The sequence below is a fragment of the Pteropus alecto genome, unplaced genomic scaffold (assembly GCF_000325575.1).
Source record: "Pteropus alecto unplaced genomic scaffold, ASM32557v1 scaffold7, whole genome shotgun sequence".
NCBI lineage: Eukaryota > Metazoa > Chordata > Mammalia > Chiroptera > Pteropodidae > Pteropus > Pteropus alecto.
Window position 1 is genome coordinate 37,595,343 of NW_006494614.1, and position 8,575 is coordinate 37,603,917.

The 8,575-nt window shown below is 39.0% G+C and overlaps 1 pseudogene; it reads right to left on the reverse strand.

Moving 5' to 3' along the window:
* Positions 1–2,499: 2,499 nt before the first annotated feature.
* LOC102894052 lies at positions 2,500–3,036 on the reverse strand (annotated as a pseudogene).
* Positions 3,037–8,575: the final 5,539 nt, after the last annotated feature.

Below are 8,575 nucleotides of genomic sequence, written 5' to 3' on the forward strand. Positions count from 1 at the left end.
GTATAATTTTCTCTGTCTTTTTGATTTTACAGTCCACAAGGGATGGGGGAAAAAAAGAGATTTTTTTTTTTTTGGTTATTTAGTAGAGTAGCAATGATATTGTCCCTTCAAGTAGAAAAGTCAAAAGTTACATCCCATCTCAGAGATTCAAACAGCTTTTAATTTATATGTTGATCTCATGTGATCTGGACTGGAATGCAGTGGAATTTAAATTAGGCACACTCACCACAGAGCGAACAAAACACCCTGCATTTTCTAATTATGTAAGCACTGAAGCTTGGATGATAGATGATAGGAAGAAAATCTCTAGGCATGAATTGTAATGTGTTCCTTTTTACTCTTATATTTTACGCTATTATAGAAATATGTATGATTTTTAATGTGTTTACAAATAGAATTTTCTCAAATTTGGGATTATGACCCCAATTTTACAGTTGAGGGGACAGAGGCTCATCGTGCGTATATAATTTGCCAAAATTCTCCCTGCTGGTCTGAAGGGAGCCAGGGTTAGAAAATAAGAGTCTGACTCCAAAGCCCGGATTATTTCCTCCATTATGCTCTCTCTTTAAATTGTATTATTTCTTCTCCTCCAGACCCACCGCTCCAGCATGTAAAGAGAACCCAACCTATGGTGATTATGCAACAAATACTTGTGAAATTGAGTTGAATCTTAATGTAGACTTGTTCACTATATTAAGTGAACAGGCCTTCAAAAGAAGTGGAAAACAAAGCAGGCACACAGGCAGAGAGGTCAACATGGACCTGAATGCCACATAGTGCTTCCCTCACCACTGCCCAGCCTAAAGGGGAAAGACTTCAATATGACCCCAAATTATTTCTGCACAAGTAGGTCAAAGAATTTAAAGCAAGTATTGCCAACTCACTTGAGAGATGGCTAGGAATGAATTTGGTTCCAACTGAGCAGAAATTCAATTTGGGCATCCAGTCAGCTCAGAAATAAGGTCAGTTGTTTAAAATTGTGTCCCAAGGAAAGGCTAAGTGTCACAGGTAATTATTTTCAAACTTCCCCAGCGTCCTGAAGGAGCCAACATCAGTTTCAGAGTGCTTTCCTGAGAGCATTTGTATGAGCATTGATTAGCCTCCTCCCAGCCTGGCTTTTTTATATTCACAGACTTTACTCCAGTGCTCCATACTATGAGGTTTTCCCAGGTCATTAAAAATCTCATTGCCCTACAGCAACAATTCTTTGTTTGTGTTCCTCTAGCATATTCTTCTTGGGACAGACAAGCCATCATTCTCTCTGTTCTTAAAGAGGGAGCCAATTATGGATTTTTATACTTAGGATTCTGAAACATGACATTTGAGACAGATTTACTTTAGTCTACGGGTCCCTTGGGCATAATCTAATTACCAACAAGGTATAATGCCCATAGTTTTGCAGAGAACTCTGGATTAAAGGCTCTATGTCAACCAGAGACATAAATAATAGAGCATTAACTCACGAGGCAGCTTTTATTGAAAACCAAAGGGTGTTAGATATGCCACAATATGATAACAAATGGTTGAAGATTTTCAAAGGATTCTCTCAGTGGCTGGATGGGGCCAAATTCACACCTGGTTGTGGTAAAGCCATAGGGGTCACCAGGATCTGACCTGGAATCAATGAAGACAAAAGGTCCTATCCACCCTTCCACTGAAGGGGCAGCAAGTTCCGTGAAGGGAGCAGAGCTGAGAGGATGCTGGCTGTATGGAGAAGAATGGAAAAGAGTAGATATGAACCCCCTATCATGGAAATTCTTGCATGGGAGGCTTGAAGACCAGCTCTGTTGGAAGCCAACACAACAGTGGCCAGTCTATCTTCCAATAAGTCTCCACTGAGGAATTAGAGGTGATTTCTTTCTAATGAGTGTTACCTATCCTTTTACCTGCGCACCAGCCAGTACAAAGGCTTTGTCTATTCTTACCTTGGGTCCCCTTAGAATATTTGGCTGGCTTAACATCCCAACCTTCTTGGATCCTGGAAATCCCTGATATAGGAAATGCATTGGACTAAGCCTGGGGTTAACCGTTATGTCACTTAGAATGCTTTTGGTTGGAAAAAGTGGCTACAAGTCTCTATACTCTGAAATGCTAAGTATTGTAAGAAAAAAACCCCAATCATTCATTTATTCATTCAGCCAGTATTTATTGAATACCTACCATGCTGCTTGGCAGTGTCCTAGGTGCTGGTGATACAGCAACGAGAGAGAAAAACAACAGCAGCAAACACCACCACCAATAAAACCTCCCAAAGAAACCCAAAACAAAACAAAACAAAACAAAATGTAACTCCCCCTCACCGACTTCTTAACCTCATGGAGAGACAAGAAAATTAGATAAGACTATAGATAGTGTGCTGAGATAGTGTTAAGCCCTTTGGGGGGAAATAAGACATGGAAGAGGGATAAAGAATTTGTGTGGAGGGTGGAGCTGCAATTTTAGAAAGTTAGCCAGGAAAGGACTTCTGAGCACTTGTTTTTTTTAACAGTAATTTAAAGTTTATATGCAGGTTATTCTGACTTTAAAGTAGCATCTATTCTGAGTCCATTCCTGAGATATTCTGTTGTACTTATCTCTGTCTGCAATCTCTGGCACTAGGGGCTCATCTGGGTTTGGATCACATAGCAGTGAACAAATGGATAAAAGAACTTTAGAAATAGTTAAAGCAGGAGAGCACTGTGATCTTAGACTATTGAGACAAATGCTGCCATTACTATTAATATTTGGATGATAAATTCTTGTTGTAAATGCAACCTTAGGTGGTTTGAAGGGGTAGTCTGTAGGAAAATGAATTGTCAAAAAGAATACACCGCCTCGATAGGGGCTGTCATTAGGTCCCATAATTGTGACTTGCCAATGAAACATATCATCCCCAACTGGACCTGCAGAACATTGTGCTGGAGGGTCACGGGCCAAATCGTTAAGTTCCTTATTAATCCGTTTCAGCGCCATAGTCTGTACTTTGCGTCTGGTTCACTATCTTGGTGTGTGTTCAAAGGTCCGGACAAAACTCTTGATTATCCTGGCGGCAGGGAAGAATTGCCTCTTCATCTCACACCGGATGACACTCAAGACCAGAAATTGGTGAGGCAGTGAGTCATAAAATCTGTGTGAGGAAGAACATTCTGGATAAAGGAAAATGCAAGTGCAATGTTCTGAAGCTGGAGTGTAACTAGAGTATTCCAAGGATGCTGAGGAGGCCAGAGTGACTGAGTTGAGTGAGGGAGAGGGAGGGTAGTAGGAAATAGGGTCAGAAATGGAATTGGGGAAGGGGATGAGCAGGATGGAGGCAGAACAATATGGGAGAACTTTTAGGCCATGGAAAAACTTTGGCATTTAGTCTGAGGGAGAAGAGAGTCAATGGTATCTGTTATATAGGAATTTTTCATTTAGTAAAATTTTTGGTGAGCAGACATAAAGAATAAAGTGGTGTGGCTAATTGTCTAGGAAATGAAAGTAATTAGTGCTCATTTATGTAGAAGTACATTTCTATGACTAAGCCATTGAGATTGTGGTATTTATCTGCTGTGTATTAGAATCTTACCTTTCCTTCTGCCCCTAATATATTCACATCTCATTCCCTGATTTGGTTCATACTCTATTCCAATGTTATCTATTCAGAAAGTCCTTCTCTGACTCCTCTATCTGAAATGGCATCTCCCAGTCACTCTCTAGTCCCCTGTTCTGTTTTATTTTTCTTCAGAGCATTTAGTATTATCACCACTGTAGTATAGGTGGGAGTCAATGCGTGGCTTTGTCTTCTGTTTTAACAGCATCACTCTACTTTGTTGAGAACATATTGAGAGGAGGTAAGAGAAGAAGCAGGGAGACTTGTTATTGATAGTTGTTTCTCAATGGTTACAATATCATGTTTGACAGTTTACTTAGAAAAGCTTGTATATATGTTAATATCATTTATCCATTTAAAACCATGCACCAGGAGTGTGTTTATTGTCTATACATTCTCTATTCTTAAACAATCCTGAGGAATACAATGTAAAAACCTGACAATTGTACCCTGAATTTTTTTGTCTAAATTATACAGAAACAAGATAAAGACACCTAGAAAAAAACTCCCCTAAGCTGAGAAATAACATTGTGCCAAAAATAGACAAATTTATTGTAGTCATCCTTGAGATTCATAAAAAAAGCTTCCATCTTCCACTACAAGATATATATATAAACAAATAGACTTTGTGACAAGGATTAGAGAGGACAGAACTTTTAGAGTCAGTCTCTCTGTATCCTTTATTTACTCTGCCTCTGGTGTATCTGACGCTTTCAGGCCCAGAGACCATCTCTGAGACTTGCCTTCCCATTGTCAGATAAGAACAAAAGGGAAGACTCACCTTGTCAGATGCTTCAGCTCTGCAGGATCTGTAATAAGATTGCACTTCCACAGAGAAGCAGAAGTTGTAAAGCCTTGCACCAGCAAAGAGTCTTGCATCTACAACATGCATCTCAGGCAAGGTCTGTGCTGCTGTGAGGGTAGTATCAAGGCCAGGTAGTGTAGTGGACAAAGGCAGAAAGATTTAAATTCTGCTCAGTCACTAAATGGTTCCCAGTTACAGACTACTCGTTTTCCCTCTCTGGTCCTCAATTTTCTTAACTTCAGTCAGGGAAAGTCATGATGCATTAAATGAAAAAACATGTTGCAGAATAATGTGTCTAGTACAATCCCATTTCTTTATTTGCTTGGATAATATAAAAAACAAACCCTTCATATTTGTGTTCTGTGTGTCATATACAGATATTAGATGTACATTAAGGATGTGTGTATACATACACACACACATAGATATGTGTATATATATATATCTAGATCTACATAGAAATATAGATATACATAAATGAATAAACATAAAGAAAGCTTTTAATATGAGTTACTCTAGAGAGACAAGCAGAATGCTTGTCTCTTTGGCCACTGAGTCTCACTTTGTGTTGCTAACAATAAGCTGGCTGGTCCAGGGACGACTCCTCCCCTGGAAGTGGGGTGGTGAGACTGCCTTCCAACTTAATTTCTCACAAGGCTATCAGGTGCTAGCTAGCAATGATCCTAGAATCCTTTGAACAGTTGGCACTCACTCTCACCCTGCTGTGCCCAAGCTCAAGGCCATTTTTCTTCTATTTGCAAGTGCATCCCAATACCTGCCCTGTAAAAAGGAAGAGTCTCAGATAGGTGAGATCCTTTTTCTGGAGCACAGCCCCCATGGTGTCTGGTTGCACCCAGTCCACAGAGGAGAGATGGGGCTCCTGTAATCCTGTAATTGCTCCCCTTCGGCCCTGAGTTCCAGCCTGCACCAAATCACACTTGCAGGTACTCAAGAGTTGTTGGTTTGATTAACACTCAAAGTGTTGATGTGAAAGTAGGAGTGGGAATGTTTGCGGTGGAGTGAAAATGGAGTGGGGTGGAGAGGGAGAGATTATTCACTTTTACTGTACTTTTATAGCATATTTTAGTATACTTTTACTTGTTAAAATGAGCGTACAGTTGTAATTAAAAATCGAATCAATAGAAGTACATACTAAAGATACTAAGTTTACTTTTGAATTGCAAAGTATGACCATAACTTCAAGGCACAGGCGGACTTGCTGTCCTGTGGTCTTTCAGGTTATATAGAGCACCTGGTCAAGCACTTGTGCTGTGCTTATGCTGGCCATATCGATAGTTATAAGATTGGGGCCATTTCCCAAGACTGATTATTACCAGATTTGCAAAATAGAAATAGAGATGTTTTGGTGTTCATACAGATCTTTGAAAGACATTGAGCTTTTAAAGCACTCTTAAAAAAAGAAGTAATTTTAGAAATAAATGAAAGTTAAGAGTCAATCTGAACAATTAAAGAAGTAATTAGATTGAAACTGGGTTAATAAAATTGACTTTCAGAGCTAGGGGAATCACAGGAGAACAATTTGACTGTGGAGTATCCCAGAAAGTGTCTGGCCCTGCTGACCCTTCAGCTTCGTGTTTTTCTGCACTGATTCTTAAGGATTATATCCTTTACAAACCACTTCTGACCTTGCAACTCTACAATTAAGGGGCAAGAAAAAATATACCCTCCTAATGTGTCACACAGACCTATCCCAGAGGTGAAAAATGAATGTGACTTTCGTATTATTGACAATCCATCCAAGCAAGCCTTATTTCTTATTCTTAATGGTTTCTTGAAGATATTAGGATAATATTTTTAAAATGGATACACTCACGTCTTAATAAAAGGCTGTTAAGTTATCACACCTTATTTTTCTAATAAAACAATGACAGTGTATATAGCTTTGTAGGACATTGCTCATTTTCCAGATGGATTTGAAGTAAATTGAATTCTATTCTTCCTTCAAATTGATTAATTTCTCTAGATTTCAAAAATGGGATACTTTTTGGTACTTCACATGAAAATATTAAAAGCTTGCCTGAACTTTAGGAACAAGGAATTTACGAAGTGAAAGGAAAGAAGGCAGGGAGGGAGAGAAGAAGGAAGAAAACCTCATCTGACCTGCACATATTTAGAACCAAAAGTTAGTGTGATCTTCTTAGCTTCCTTGGATATTCATTTTCCTGCATTCAGATTCCTACTCTGCTAACTCCTCTCCCAAACTGAAAAGCATGGCAATGATCTAATCAGATATACCATATCTATGTTTTAAAAGTGAAATTGTTACTAGGTTTTTCAGTTTCTGATGTTACTGTCAAAGGCAGTAAGCTCATTTTATTCTCTCACCTATACTGCATTTGAAATTTTACATACAAGAACTGCACTGTTGCCATTCATTGCATCCAAAGTTGAGGGTATGACTTCAAAAATAAGTCTGCACCAGACAAGTAAGCATTTTGCATGGTTTCCATTGCTCGAGTAAAGTAACCCAATAGTTAATGTTGTTTTATATTTAATAAGTCCTCTCAAAAAGAGATTTAAAAAATACCTGGCTTGAAAATATGTGTGTGTGTGTATTTTAATTCAAATGGCATACACTCAACATGAATTGTGTAAGCACAGACCTACTGTGGTGAAAATTCAGAAATGTCAGAAATTTAGAACAATGTATTTAAATTGTTATGAAGGGCTCTTAAACACTCAATCTATTTTTTATCTCCTTGTTCTTCTCATTGAATGAGAAACATTTTGCTAAAAGTAATTGCTTTTATTTTCTTATTTCTTTTTATATTTCTTCAAGTTACTGTTTTACAGATCATATTTACTTTCGATATTGTGGTTCCTAAACATTGAGGCTTATGTTTATGCATTTAAATCTCCTGGGACTACACCAAAGTGGTTGCTTTCATTGCATTCAATATTCATCCTTTCCATACCAACGAGTTTCTAGAGACTTTCCACACGATTCTTGGAGCCAGTGCATTTTCTTGCACGTTTGTCTTGGGATGATTTAGGTCTTGAGAAGAGTTATGAAAAAGTAAAAAGAAAGAAAGCTATCCCCCTATGGTATGATTAAAATAATCGTTTTATTGATTTTCAAAAACATCCCTGAGGCAGTTGAAAGAAGACACAGTGAACCAAGTTACCACAGCCAACTAGTCTAAGTGACAGTTCTCTTCCAGGTTATATAATTTGTTTATTCTGTCTTTCGTGTCTTATGCTGTCACTGCCCTATATCATTTGCCTTTCTGTTATTAGAAATTTTCAGTATTATCTGGGGTTAAGCCTAAACCTCACCACCTGGATTAGTCAAAAGTAAGATAAAGTGGAGTCTCTGAACTAACCTTAGTTCTAAGCTGTAGCTACTGCAAAGACTGAGGAACTGCTGAGATGTTAGGTTGTTCCTTCTGCCACACCTTTTGCTCTGCAAACTGCAGGAGGCAGCTATGCATCTGGGAAAAGGCATCCTTTATATGTGCTCATCCTTCCACTGAACTAAAGATGTCCCTGACCTCACAGCAGCAGTGGAGAGAGCTGGAAATGTCCCTGGATCTTTTGGATTGGAAAAGAGTGGTTTCCAGGCTGAGTCTCCAGGCTCTATTCAATATTTATTTCCCACTAAAAGATTTCCTCCCCAGCTTCGACTGCTCAGGATTTTATTGGCTAACTACTCCATGAACACTCCGAGTGGCAACACAAACGTAGCTGAGTCAGCTTTTCAGATTTTCTGCTACTGTCATCTGACCGAGAAGGGCTGTGACTTCTACAAAGATTTTGGCTCATCCCTCCTTACATCACTTTATTTCTGCACACCCTCTTCTTGGGTGCCTTATGCTGTCAGGCCATCTATGGCCCCTTGAGAGGTTGGTAATAGCTATTGATTGCTTTATCTACTTATTGTACTTTCTTATTCTCTGTTCGGTTATTCTCTGTTAGGTCACTCCTTTTCTTGGGCAATAGTTTCATTTTTTCCTTGTTACCTTGGTGGAGCTTCCTCCCCATCCCGTATGCAGTGATGGTCATGTGACCAAGCAGGACTAATCAGAGGTTTGTTTGAAATTCATAAAAGAGGCATGGAAGGGAAGTCCTCTTTGTGTATGGGCCTGAGGCTAGGAATCCCCTAAGCCATCTTCTTTATTATGTGGAATGAGCCTGTCTGTGGGATTAAATGAAGAGAAACAAGCAGGGATGGGTGATGGGGG